The sequence below is a fragment of the Coturnix japonica genome, chromosome 2 (genome assembly GCF_001577835.2).
Source record: "Coturnix japonica isolate 7356 chromosome 2, Coturnix japonica 2.1, whole genome shotgun sequence".
NCBI classification, from domain to species: Eukaryota; Metazoa; Chordata; class Aves; order Galliformes; family Phasianidae; genus Coturnix; species Coturnix japonica.
This window is the reverse complement of record NC_029517.1, coordinates 86,513,049-86,525,882: the sequence shown is the minus strand read 5'-3', so window position 1 is coordinate 86,525,882 and position 12,834 is coordinate 86,513,049.

Sequence of the window (12,834 nt, the reverse complement as noted above, 5' to 3'; positions counted from 1 at the left end):
AAAGGTAGCTTTTCTGAGGTGATTAACTGAGTTCAAGTAATCCTTGCTGGTACTTAAGACAGTTCTGTAATAGTCTTCCTATCAGATTTCCATTTTCCACTGTTATGTATCATGAAAACACCAATAAAATGAAATTTTTCTTCAAATTAATAATGATACTTTCATAATCTGCTGTTTGGTATTGTCTTCAAATCCAAGGATGTGTTTTCAATTCTCCAGTTACTTTATTTTTTATAATGCACACAAGTTCATTCAATCTCTGGATACAAAAGATCTAAGTGCCTGGGTCATTTTAATTCTTTAATTTTTTTTTTCTATAATTTCATTTTAAAATCAAAACATCTACTGGTGTGAAATGTTATATCTCATATCACTGCATGAAGAAATAACCAGCAGAGCTTAGTTATTATAGTTGATGCACAAATAAATTTTGTAAAGCAGCCCTTATGAGGCATATGATATAGCTCTCGGGAGGAGGTCCAACTGCCATTGATTTCTTCACTTATCTTTTTGGGACACAGCATTAATCCATTTACAGATCCGACTTTCCAGTTGTCAGTTTCCTTTCAAATGCGAAGGTAAACAGCAGCAGAAAGGACAGCAAACAGTAATGAAGTGTAAGCCTGATTTACCTAGTACAGATCCCTGATGATAAACAAACACACACTGGCCTGCCACCTCACGACCACAAGGAGCTATTTGCATAGCATTTAACAGAATTAAAGTTACTCTTGGCTTCTTCCCCAAAACAATCCAAAATTTTCAGTTTACATTAGGGACATACTAGAGTCAGAGCAGATCAGTAACTACAGCTTATTTTACACCCTTGACACCATTTCACGTAACTGAGGGAGGAAAAGGAAAGCAAATGGGAGCCATAGGTTTTGATCTAGGATCACGTATTCTTCATTAAAAATCCACTGAGCTCAGAGAGAAGTCCCATTGTAATATCAGTTCATTTGATTACAGCTTGTTAGGGGGACTACAAATACTGATGCTAAAATATTTTTCCCAGTATGGGAAAAGAGATAACACTGAATGTACTGAATCAGATTAGTCCTGAGGCTCTTTTATATGAGTTAGTTTATGCCAGAGATCTTTGTGAAATGTCTATGTGAAACTTCATTAATCCTTCGTCTTCACTCCATTGCCCTCAAGTGTATATCCTTCACCTTCTGGACTTGCAACCAGTTATCTAGAACCTTGGCTACTCTTTCACCAGCAAAACGGGTGAGTAGTTTTGTGAAAATACTATAGAGGCTTTTACAGTTTCATCACAGACTTGAGGGAGCTACAATTCTAAGGCTGCTTGGATGTTCCATGGGGAAGATAGGTGCAATTATTCCTCATGTTTCTAATGCTCCATTAAAGAAACAAATAACAAACCCATTTTTGCTCCAGTAAAAGATAAGACTTTCCTAGCCCATATTTTTAGTAGGCAGAAGACAGCAAGCCTACACCAAAGTCTGTTTTTTCCTGAGTCCAGGGAGCTCAATTTTAGTAGTGCCATAAAGTAAGATGGCTCTGAGTGGACAGAAGCTTCACAGTTGCTCTGTTTTCCCTATCCTTTCTGCAGTGCTATGATTGTAGTGCTTCTGGTACCAGGTTTTCCGATGGTCAGTTTACTATTCTCAGATTGCCACTTGCACTTAGGTTTTGTTTAGGTAAAGATTTTCACAATAAAGATGAAATGAATTCAATATCAACATGACTATTTTACGCGCTTGCACAAGTATGTTTTTTTTTTCTTCTGCAAGTTCTTGCACACATTATTTTCATTCTACGAATATGTACTACGCATACTTAATGAAGTCCTTTTAATTTTACTGCAGATATAGCCATATGCCTGTGCAAGTAGGAAATGATGTTGAGAATTCAGATGCTACCTGTGTTAATACCAGCAGCAAGTGTTTATTCCTAAAGCCTAGTGTTTGCAGCTATAAGCTGATTCATTTTTAGTAGGTTCTTTTCCATTCTTTTAAGAACAGTTCATAATTAATAGATAGAAAGTTATGCAATGGAGCTGGTTCTGCACTTTCAGAAGTGCATTATCTGAGAGAGAGTGTATGAGAGAGAGATGTGAGAGCTATAAAACTCTTTTTTACCTACTGGCTATCTAATAGATCAGCTAAAATGTGCAGACTTAGAAAGGAAGGGATAAGTTATAGGAAAGATAACTAGGTTCTTCTTCTGTATTGTATCTCTAGTGGGACCTCTTTCTGCAGGTAATAAAAGCAGACAGTAGCGTATGCAAATAGATTCCTTTTACACAAAATCATTATTTTATTTTAAGTGTTAAGATGGGCTTTATCCCCTCTAGCATTTTTTTTAGGATATTCACTAAAATCAAGAGAAGTCTCCTGGTGCATGCAACCCACTGAGACCCTGAACTCTTCAGGCAAAAACCCTTTTATACCTAATGGGTCACTTGGGCTGGGCTGCTGAGTCTGCTGCTGCAATGCCTCTGCATTTCTCTGTGAATGTGTTTGAACCCACAAAAAAAAACCTCACTTCAGACTCTAACAGAAGATTATAGAATCATAGAATGGTTCTGACTGGAAAGAACCCAGTTCCACCTCATGCCCTCCCACCTCCTTGATATGGGTAGAGTGGCCAGCCACCCGGCCAGGCTGCCCAGGGCCCCGTTCAAGCTGACATTGAACACCTCCAGGGATGAGGCATCTACAGCTTCTCTGGACAGCCTTTGCCAGTGTCTCACTGCCCTCTGAGTAAAGAATTTCCTTTTAACACTGAAATCATTAAAATTTAGAAATCATAGAGTGGCTTGGGTTGGAAGTAGCCTTAAAGATCACGTAATTCTAACATGCTGCCAAAAGCAGGATTGCCAACCACTAAATCAGGCACCAGATAAGGTTGCCCAGGGCCCTATCCAACCCAACATCTAACATTTAATTTAAGCCTCCCCTCTTGTATTTTAAAACTGTTATCCCTTGTCCTATCACTATGAAACCTATGAGTCTCTACAAGGGTTTAATAAACCCCCTTTAAGCAGTGAAGGGACACACTGAAGTCTCTCCAAAGTCTTTCCTTCTCAAGGCTGAATAATCCCAGTTTTTCTTTACAGGAGAACTGCTTCAGCACTTTGATCATCTTTGTGACCCTCAAATTCCAATATCTCTAATTTAGAGATAAGGATGTTGTGGAGAATTGTGTCAAAGGCCTTATAAAAGTCCAGGTAGGTGACATGAGTCAATCTCCCCTTGTAAATTGATAAAGTATTTTCCTGCTCTGGGTGATAAAATCTCTACAGATTTCAACTAGAATGGCTAGTGTGTGGTACTCAAAACTCATAAACATTCTTAAATGGGAAGTACTGTGTTTGAGGACAGGTAGTTTGTGGGGGTCAGGCCCTATGGCTTCTTCTGGTGGATCTTCGAGTGTTATTAGCCATCTCTGCATCTTAGACACAAATGCAGAGAGGTTTGATACAAAATGAACCTTTAATTCTGTACAGAAAGAGCAGGAATAGGGAGGGGGGGTGGGGGGGGGGGAAGGATGGGTGGATCTGTTGTTTGAGTATTTTGAGTATTTAGGTACTAAGTAAGAAAGAAGTAGCTTACGTCTTTTTATAGGCTGCTGTCTGTTTTAATACTCTTTTTCCACAGGGATACAGTTGAAAAGACTGGAATAAAACCGCATGGAAATAGTGTGAATGAAGCAGTCGATTATTTTGCAAGGTGCAGTATAGATACTTCAGAAAAATCCTGGAGGTTTTATGACAAAGTGAAAGGTAGGTCACTGAGCACAGAAAAGGAATGGTCAGCCAGTGATAAAATGAAACGCAGCTGGTGCTTAGACTGAAATGAAGTGAGAATTACATCAACATTTCCCTAATACTGTCAGTAAAATACTCATTAAAGAGAATCACACAGTAGCACTGAGGGAAAGAATAAATTATTTAGTAGTTTCAGGAATCACTTTCTTTTTCTGTGTTTCAACCATCTGAATCTTCCATGGGACCCCATTCATCTGGCCTGGCAACAAAGCCAAAAGGCATCAGTTGTTCTCAATATTTACAGCCCATATATTCAAGAGCCATTCTTTGGAATTCCCTGGGACCTTGTGCAAAACTCAAGCCAGGGTTTAAATACTTTTATAAGCTGAATATAATAACAACCCTGTCCTTTTACAAAAATGAAAACCCAATTTAAGTTTATGATAAAGTTTGTGAAGTCTGCTTTTTCATCTGGAATGAAATAATCCTGGCTCTGAATAGCAATCTACATGTAAATCAGCAACAGCTCCATGACCAGAAAAACCTTCTGTATGCCAGTAATACTGCATGATTTGAAAAGAACTGTCTTCAGCCAAAAGATAGGGGAAAAATATATATTGATACAATTGTAGATGTATTTTTGGCAGTATATTTGTTCACTGGAAAATAGAAGGCTGACTCCAAGAGAATGTGTCTCAGAGATCTACATCCAGCTCAGCACAAAAGGACTACTCTCTCCTGTCCTCTGTGTTCTCTAGTAATGATTTTAAAGGGAATACTGTGTCTTCAAAGAAAGTATTCTCAACTCCCACAAGAATACACTCTTTTGTTTATGTGCATAAAAGCTGCTGTTATTGAAGAATTTGTTCTTTTTTATACCATGTGCTCTACAATTTGTTGCTTTACTCTCATTTTGTCTGTTTATCAAAGTACAGCCAGGTTTAGGGGTTAATATTTTAGTTTTAAAAAGGGAGAGGGCAAGTTCTGATTTAGAGTTTATGAGTGAGCTCTGCAGAGCTCTGCAGAGAGGGACCTGGGCGTCCTGGTGGACAACAGATTGACCATGAGCCAGCAGTGTGCCCTTGTAGCCAAAAAAGCCAATGGCATACTGGGTTGCATTAGAAAGAGAGTGTCCAGCAGGTCGAAGGAGGTGATCCTCCCTCTCTACTTTGCCCTGGTGAGGCCTCATCTGGAATACTGTGTCCAGTTCTGGGCTCCTCAGTACAAAAAAGACAGGGATCTCTTGGAAAGAGTCCAGTGGAGGGTCACTAAGATGGTGAAGGGCCTGGAGCATCTCCCCTATGAGGAGAGACTTAGGGAACTGGGTTTGTTTAGCCTTGAGAAAAGAAGGCTGAGAGGGGACTTGATCCAGGTTTATAAATACCTGAGGTGTGGGAGCCATAGTGGTGAGGCTGGTCTCTTTTCAGTAGTGCGTGGGGATAGGACTAGGGGTAATGGGATGAAAGTACAGCATAGGAAGTTCCGCACGAATGTGCGGAAGAACTTCTTTACAGTGAGGGTGACGGAGCACTGGAACAGGCTGCCCAGGGAGGTGGTGGAGTCTCCTTCTCTGGAGATATTTAAGACCTGCCTGGATGCCTACCTGTGTGACGTGGTGTAGGGAGCCTGCTTTGGCAGGGGGGTTGGACTCGATGATCTCTAGAGGTCCCTTCCAACCCCTACAATTCTGTGATTCTGTGATTCTGTGAGTGAATAGACAGTACACCATGTTTATTTCCTCCAGTTTATGTAGTGCTTTATCGAGAAAGTAATATTTACCTGTTGATAGAAAAACGCCATTTTCCATTTTTCAGTAGGGAGTATTTTTATGAAGTTATTTTTTCCTTACACTGTGGCTCTGCAGTTAACAATCCTTTTTCTGTGGACGAGCATTGACACATTCTTGTTACTCACCACAGGGGTTATTCACAACTGTCTACTCCAGGCATATAAATTAGGCATCTTCAGCTTCTCTGAACTGCCTTCCAAGTTGTGTTGACTTCAATTCACAGACTGCAAAATGGAGCCTTGGCTTTCACCTTTCATCCTTTGTCTGGGGCCTCCCATAAAAGTCCTGGGCAAACATTCATTCCTCCCCTTCCTTCCCCTCCGTCCCCCACCCTCCCCCCCATCCCCTCATGAGTTAATTAACATTGCTTGCTACTGATTGTAGTGTTCAACCTTAGCAATGTTATACATTATTCAAATGACAGCCTGTAGCCATTTATTTCTTGGGGTTCTTCATACAGGCACACAGCCAGTTGGATTAAATCTGCTTCTCACCTGTCATATGAAGAAACAACAATGGTGCTGTCAAGGATAATTTCTTAAACAAAACAAGCTTTGCTTACACATTTATTTTGAAATAAACTATTTTACTCATTTTCACTTTTCAATGCAGGAGGCTTGTTCAGGCCTGTCTATTATATCTCTATCTATCTATTTATCTATCTATCTATCTATCTATCTATCTATCTATCTATCTATCTATATGTCTAACTATATTAAATAGTTCAAAAATTGTGGTAAGTGATCATGCTGAAGTTGGAGTGTTTGGGGTATGCAAAAGAAGATCCTTTGTTTCTGAAATTGTGGCCTGCTCTTATAGCTTATACTAAATATTTTCTAATTTCATCTAATTCTCTGAGAACCCTGGTGTCTGTCCATCTTATACTTGGTATAGTCCTTTGTACTGCATACTCTTGGGCCTGGAGAGTTTCTCTTAGTGGTGCCTGGGGAAAATTAGACTGCATATCAGGAGTTTCTTCATGGAAAGGGTGGTGAGGCATTGGAACAGCCAGCCCAGAAAAGGCGATGGAGTAACCAGTTCCTGGAGGTATTTAAGAGATGGATGGCTGCGGTGCTGAAGGACATAGTTTAGTGGTGGACTTGGTAGTCTTAGACTGGTAGTTACATACAATAGTCCTAAGGGTCTTTTCCTGTCTAAATAATTCTACAATGCTATGATTCTCTGCAGTCCCTATATCCAGGCAGTTCTTTTTTGATGCATGTTCAGGATGACTGCAGGCTCAGCTTTGAATGAGGACTCATCTGGAGTGGGTAACATGGAGGACCTGCATATTTGTCATCCTGAGATGAGATAAAACAGGTCTGAGGCTCTGTTCTTCCCTCTTTCTTAGTTCTGCTTTGTAGGTTGGCATGCTAAACAAGTAGACTGTAACATAAATTCTTCTTTATGTCTCCATATCATGAAATGAGTGTGCTAAAGGTGGAGAGTTCTTCCACCTCAGTATTAATGAGTCTATATTTATATATGCATTGGGGTAGGGTAAAATAAATCAATTTATTCTTATCTTTCTACACAGGAAAGGAGGTTCATTCTCTTACTTTTCCTAAGTACAGATGTAAAATAGCAAGTACTTTATATGTGAGATTTCTGTTTTATGACTTCTAATGAAATTTCCCAGATAACAATTATTTCCTAGCATATCCAAAAGGTTATTGCACATCAAAAATTTATGCTTAAAATGCACTGAACATCGGTATCTGTTTAAAGCAAGGAATATCTCATAGCTATCACTCTAAGATAAATCAAATGCTACTTTCTGAAAGTCACTGGAATTACTCTTCTGTGAAACATGGGCAAATGAGATCATATTGGAAATCAGTTTCTAAGTTATTGATAAACTGCTGTGATTTTTAATTTCATAATTGAAGAATTACAAGTATGCCATTTACATATCTGAGAACTTCCATCGTATCACTCATGTATGAGAAATATTTTCACACAGTTACAGAAACTATACGTGTCACAGTATTAATTATTTCTTAAAGACTAACTTAGCTTATTATGGTTGTAACTAAGGGATGATTTAATCACCAGAGAAAATAGAATAAAAGAAGCCATTATAAATGTTCTGGGTGAGAGGAATCAGACAGAACTGGTTAGTTTGAATAATTGAGCTAATTATGTGAAGCTTCCGAGATACCTGATGTTTATATAATCTTAAATCTTGTCTCCTTAACAAATGTGATTTTGATATTATGTCTTCCAGTTCATTAAGCACTGGATAGCCTGTTGATATATAAGGTATTGTAATACAAGTTTTAAAAGAGAAGAACTTCAAAGGGAAGTTATGCTAAAATGAATATATCTGCTCCCTTATTATGCAGTTGTCACCACAAGAAAAAAAAAAAAAAAAAAAAAAAGGCAGATTTTCCTTCATAAGTTACATTTAAAAATTTGAGGTTAGAAAATGCAGCTGAGGATGGCCAGTGATGGCTGTAAGTAATTTACAAGTGATCTAATTTTAGAATACTTCAGGGCAAATCAGATTTATAAAATAGTTCTGGATTTCTTAAGGCAAAATTACAGTCCTATATTATTTCCTCTTTATACCTACAGATACAGAGAGAGATCATATGCTTATATGCATAGAGACAGTTATGTACATATTACTTGTTACATATATTATAAACACATACATCCACACTTATACCAATGCATATACTAAGAGAGGAAGAAAAGTAGGCAAGAAAGGCTCTATTCTGACATTACAAGTAATAAATTCAATACAAATATGTTAATGGAAACTATTACCTTTCATTGAACATTAGCTGCAGCATTAAAAAAATGGGATAGATGGGATAAGAATTAGGGGAAAATAATAATAAATGCTAATTTTCTTAATGCCTCCATTTAATAGAGGCAACATATTTCTAGGGATACAAGCTGAGAGCAATGTGGATCTATTGATATCTCCATTTGCTATCCTTAGGGCTGCAAACTTAATTCCTGTATGCCTATGCAGCAGAATTCTGTACAGAGTGTTATCACCATCACCCGAGAAACGGTACTGTCAACAATTGCCCGTGTGATTAGGCACTTATCTTTTGATGTTCAGTTACCTTCTGCTTGTTAACCTTGTCAAGGAGGGGCAGGGAGGAGAACACCAACCAAATGAAACCTGCAGTAATTACTGTAATTCAGAAAGAAATATATTCACTGGAGGCAGACAGTTCCACCCTCACAATCAACCTTTCTGCAACTCAAGGAAAACACAAACATGGCCTGGCTCAGACAAATTAGGCATGAACAAATGTTACACATTAAATGAGTTAAAGGACCTTGCTGAAAATTACAAGGGCTGCTTAGGGAAGCAATGAATCCCATTAAGGCAGAAATAGGCTGAAAAGAAAGTGGGCTTTGCTGAGAGACTTGCATATCCATTTACTGTATTTGGTTATCTTACCCAAGGCAGTTCTGGGCATAGGGCTGGGAATGTAGCAAGACGATAGGAGAAGTTCAGAGGAAGAAGAGTTCATCATCTCTATGCTGCAAAACTACTACTTCTAATAGCAGTGTCTGGCTCTTCTATAGCACATTCCATCAGTCTAATTCCAAATGTCTTAAAAAAAGGAATTAGAAAGGCGCAAAAGAATCAGATGATTTAGAAAGCAAAGAAATGTTTGAAGTTAACTTGGAAAAAAAAAAAAAAATCTTCAAGCAAATATATAGTTTTAAAGTAAAAATCACATACTGTTTTTGTGGGCTTTTTCCCCAAATGCATTCCTACTGCACAGCATACGTAAACAGAGCTGAAAGAATTGTTCATACATTACTCTAACTCCTTGGTTCATCAGTACTGCTAAATGACCCTGTCTGCAAGAAGTACCCTGTTTTAATATGCATTATCCTTTCCTCCCACTGCATTTATGGGAGGACTAGTGGAGGTCATTTTACTTAAATCCATAATGGCAATGGGCTTGCTCCATTTCCCTTTTTCCTCAGCTTTTATATGACTGCAGTTCATGGAGAACAATGCAATGATAGGGTCTTTTATTATTATTATTTTTTTATTTTTAATTTTGATCCTTGGTCCACTCAGAAAGAAAGACTAAAAGCAGGAATGCATTAAAACCCACGGGGCTTCTAACGTTGTTGAAGGTGGAGGCAGCAGACAAAGGGGCAGAATGCCATATGAATGTGTAAAATATGCATACTTGTAAATATGTTTTGAATACAAAGGTTAAAGAGAGGACATGCTGAGCTAAGTCACAAAAGCATTATGAAAGGATGGTGGAAATACAGATCATAAGGTGCCATGTTCAGCATAAATCATGAGGCATGTAATACATAATAAGGGTTATTCATCGAAAGCTTTGCCACAGCCTATAACCTCACTGCAATCAAGACAACAATAAACTCTACAAAGTGGGACCAATTTCCATCAGGGTAAGGGTGTTCCCACCCTCTCTTTATTTTAAAATGAGTGATAATCGCATGCTAATTGTGTAGACCTGTTACTGTGAATGACAAATAACCATTTCCGAAAGGACATTAAGGCTAACAGCTCTTTAGGGGTCGATTTTGTTCCCCATCATTAAAATCCCCATTCTGTACAGAATTAGGAAATATAGTCTTGCCACAGTAGCTCATTGTCCAAAGAATAAATAGTGGATGTTGAATCACATGCAAGTATTATCATGAAAGTAATCTGCACTGCACAAAAAGAAAAAAGGCAGTGAGGAGCTGCTGCTCGGAGACACAGGGAGTGAAGTGCTGGGCTTCAACAGGGCCAGCCCTGCATTACAGGGCTGTTTTAAGTGTTAATACAGCTCTGAATCTACTCTGAATATATATCCTCACTTACACATGGCTATGTCTACACTGTGTTTTGCTCTGTGCCGGGCTCACTCTGCCCCTGCTCTGGGACAGCAGAAAACAATATGCACATTAACATGATTTTATCGAGTGATGCTAGGCTGGTGCTCTGCTAGTAGTGTCAGAGAGTTGGCAACTCAGACAGGACAAAACTACATCTGCTCACATAGTAAAGCTTGCTTGTCTCTAAAGGGAAATGACACTTGGCCATGACTCTAGGTTAGGCTACTACACCTTTCCTTAAAGAGTATCTGTCGCATTACATAAGGAGACTTGGGGCTGCCCAGCTGCTGCAGGAAGCTGCTCCAAGGTTGCATGAGGCTTTTACAACCACAAGACAGCTGCGTTGCTTAGGGAGAGCCCTTGCCGGACAACAACGCTGTGCTGGACAGGTGCTGTCTCTGCTGTACCACCCTTTTGTCAGGCCTCTCTTTTATAAGGGATATCAGAGTTGTATAAGGAAGGAATAAAGCCAAGTGAGAAGCTGGATACCCAAAACAGAAGAAAAAAAAAGAGCAGTTAAACGTCCCATCAAAGTAGAGATTAAAGTCAGCAGGAGGCAGTGTAAAGAAGCCTCAGGCAAGTGATGGTAGCAAGATAGGTGATGTTAAATGAAGTTAGGAGATACAATGACGTGGTAACTTTTCTTTAAAGTCAAGAAGCAGAACAAAATTGAAACTGAAAAGAGAATATCATTCCCAGAGCTGTGTTTATACAACAAAGTTAACAAAAGATGGTGAAAACAGAAGATGTTATCACAGAATCATAGAATCTTTTCAATTAGAAGGGACTCTTAAAACTCCCCTGCAATGAAAAGGGACACCTACGGGTAGAGCAGGTTACTCAGAGCTTCAGTCAGCCTCACCTTGAAGGTCTCCATTGACCAGACTTCTACCATCTCTCTGGGTGACCTGTTCCAGTGCCACACCACCCTTATTGTAAAAAAACTTCTTCCTTATATCCAACCTAAATCTCCCCTCTTTTAGTTTGAAGCCATTTCCTTTTATCATGACAGACCCTGCTAAAGAGTCTATCCTCTTCAGACACAGAAAAGCCACTACCAGATCTCCCCAGAGCCTCCTCTTCTCCAGACTGAACAGTCCTAGCTCTCACAGCCTGTCTTTGTTGGGGAAGGAGGTGTTCCATCCCTTGGACCATTTTTGTGGCCTTCCTTTGGGCACACTCTAACAGGTCTCCCCTGTACTGAGGACTCCACATAAGGACACAGTACTTCAGGTGAAATCTCACCAGCACCAGTAGAGGGGCAGGATCACCTCCCTCAACCTGCTGGTCACACTTCTTTTGATACAGCCCAGGATATGGTTGGCTTTCTTGGCTGCAAGGGCACGCTGCTGGCTCATATTCAGCTTTCCATTCTCTAGTACCCCCAAGTTCTTTTTGTGAGGGCTGTGCTCTATCCTTTCGTCCCCCAGGTTGTACTGATAGTGGGAGCCATCATGATGCAAGTGCAAGAATTTGCACTTGATTTTGTTTAACCTTCTGAGTTTCTATTTTGTTTAATCTTCTGAGTTTCTCCTGGGCCCTCTGCTTGAGCATTCATTGGTCTCCTTGTTTGTGACTGAAGCAAGGGAGAAGAACAAATCTTGTAATTTAAATGACTGATGAAACAAGATTGCTCTGGAACAAAATATTTTTATTTTTTTCTGTTAACCAATGGTAAAGTTATTAGAATTTGTAATGGAACTGAAGTCTCTTGGTCCAGACTGAAGCTTGTAGAGGTTTATTTCTTTGTTTATTTATTTATTTATTGCCATTTCAACTTGGATGAGTATTTAAAGGTGCCATCAGCTGGTGGATGCATTGTTTTGAGGACCTGTTCTGCAGAATGCATTCTAAGTCCCACATATATGACACAAGAAAAAGACTTAATGGCATGCAGGTATAGTACTGAACATGAGGAGGATGATGTCTGTGTTTGTGAAGAGGGGACAAATACATGTCTAAATCATTAAAGGAAAGCTCTTGAAGTGAGGGGTTTGATTCAAATATCTAGCCAGTGCTAGCTGGGTAGACGCCTTACATTGCTAATGGCAAGAGAGGAACATCTGGAAGAATTATTCACCCCATCCCATGACACATGATTTACAATGCATTTATTTTTGTTATAAATTGTCCTATAGTGGCCTTCACCATAATGTATCCAAAAAATGACCCATTTCCAACCTGTTTATCAAGCAGTGATCTGTGCTTTTACAATATATTTAATTGCAGCTTTCTAGAATCAAGGTTCCTGGATGCTGATGCATATTTCTGGATACTTCATAAATGTACAAAAAGAACAATTTAAACAATTTGCATGGTTAATTTCCTAATGCCATTCATTAGAAAAACACAATGGCAATACTGACATTACAATGATAATTTGTAGAACCATCAGGGATTAGCTGCCAGATATGGCACTGAAATGGGAACTAGGAAGATAACACTGTTATTTTTTTAATTCTCCAGACTC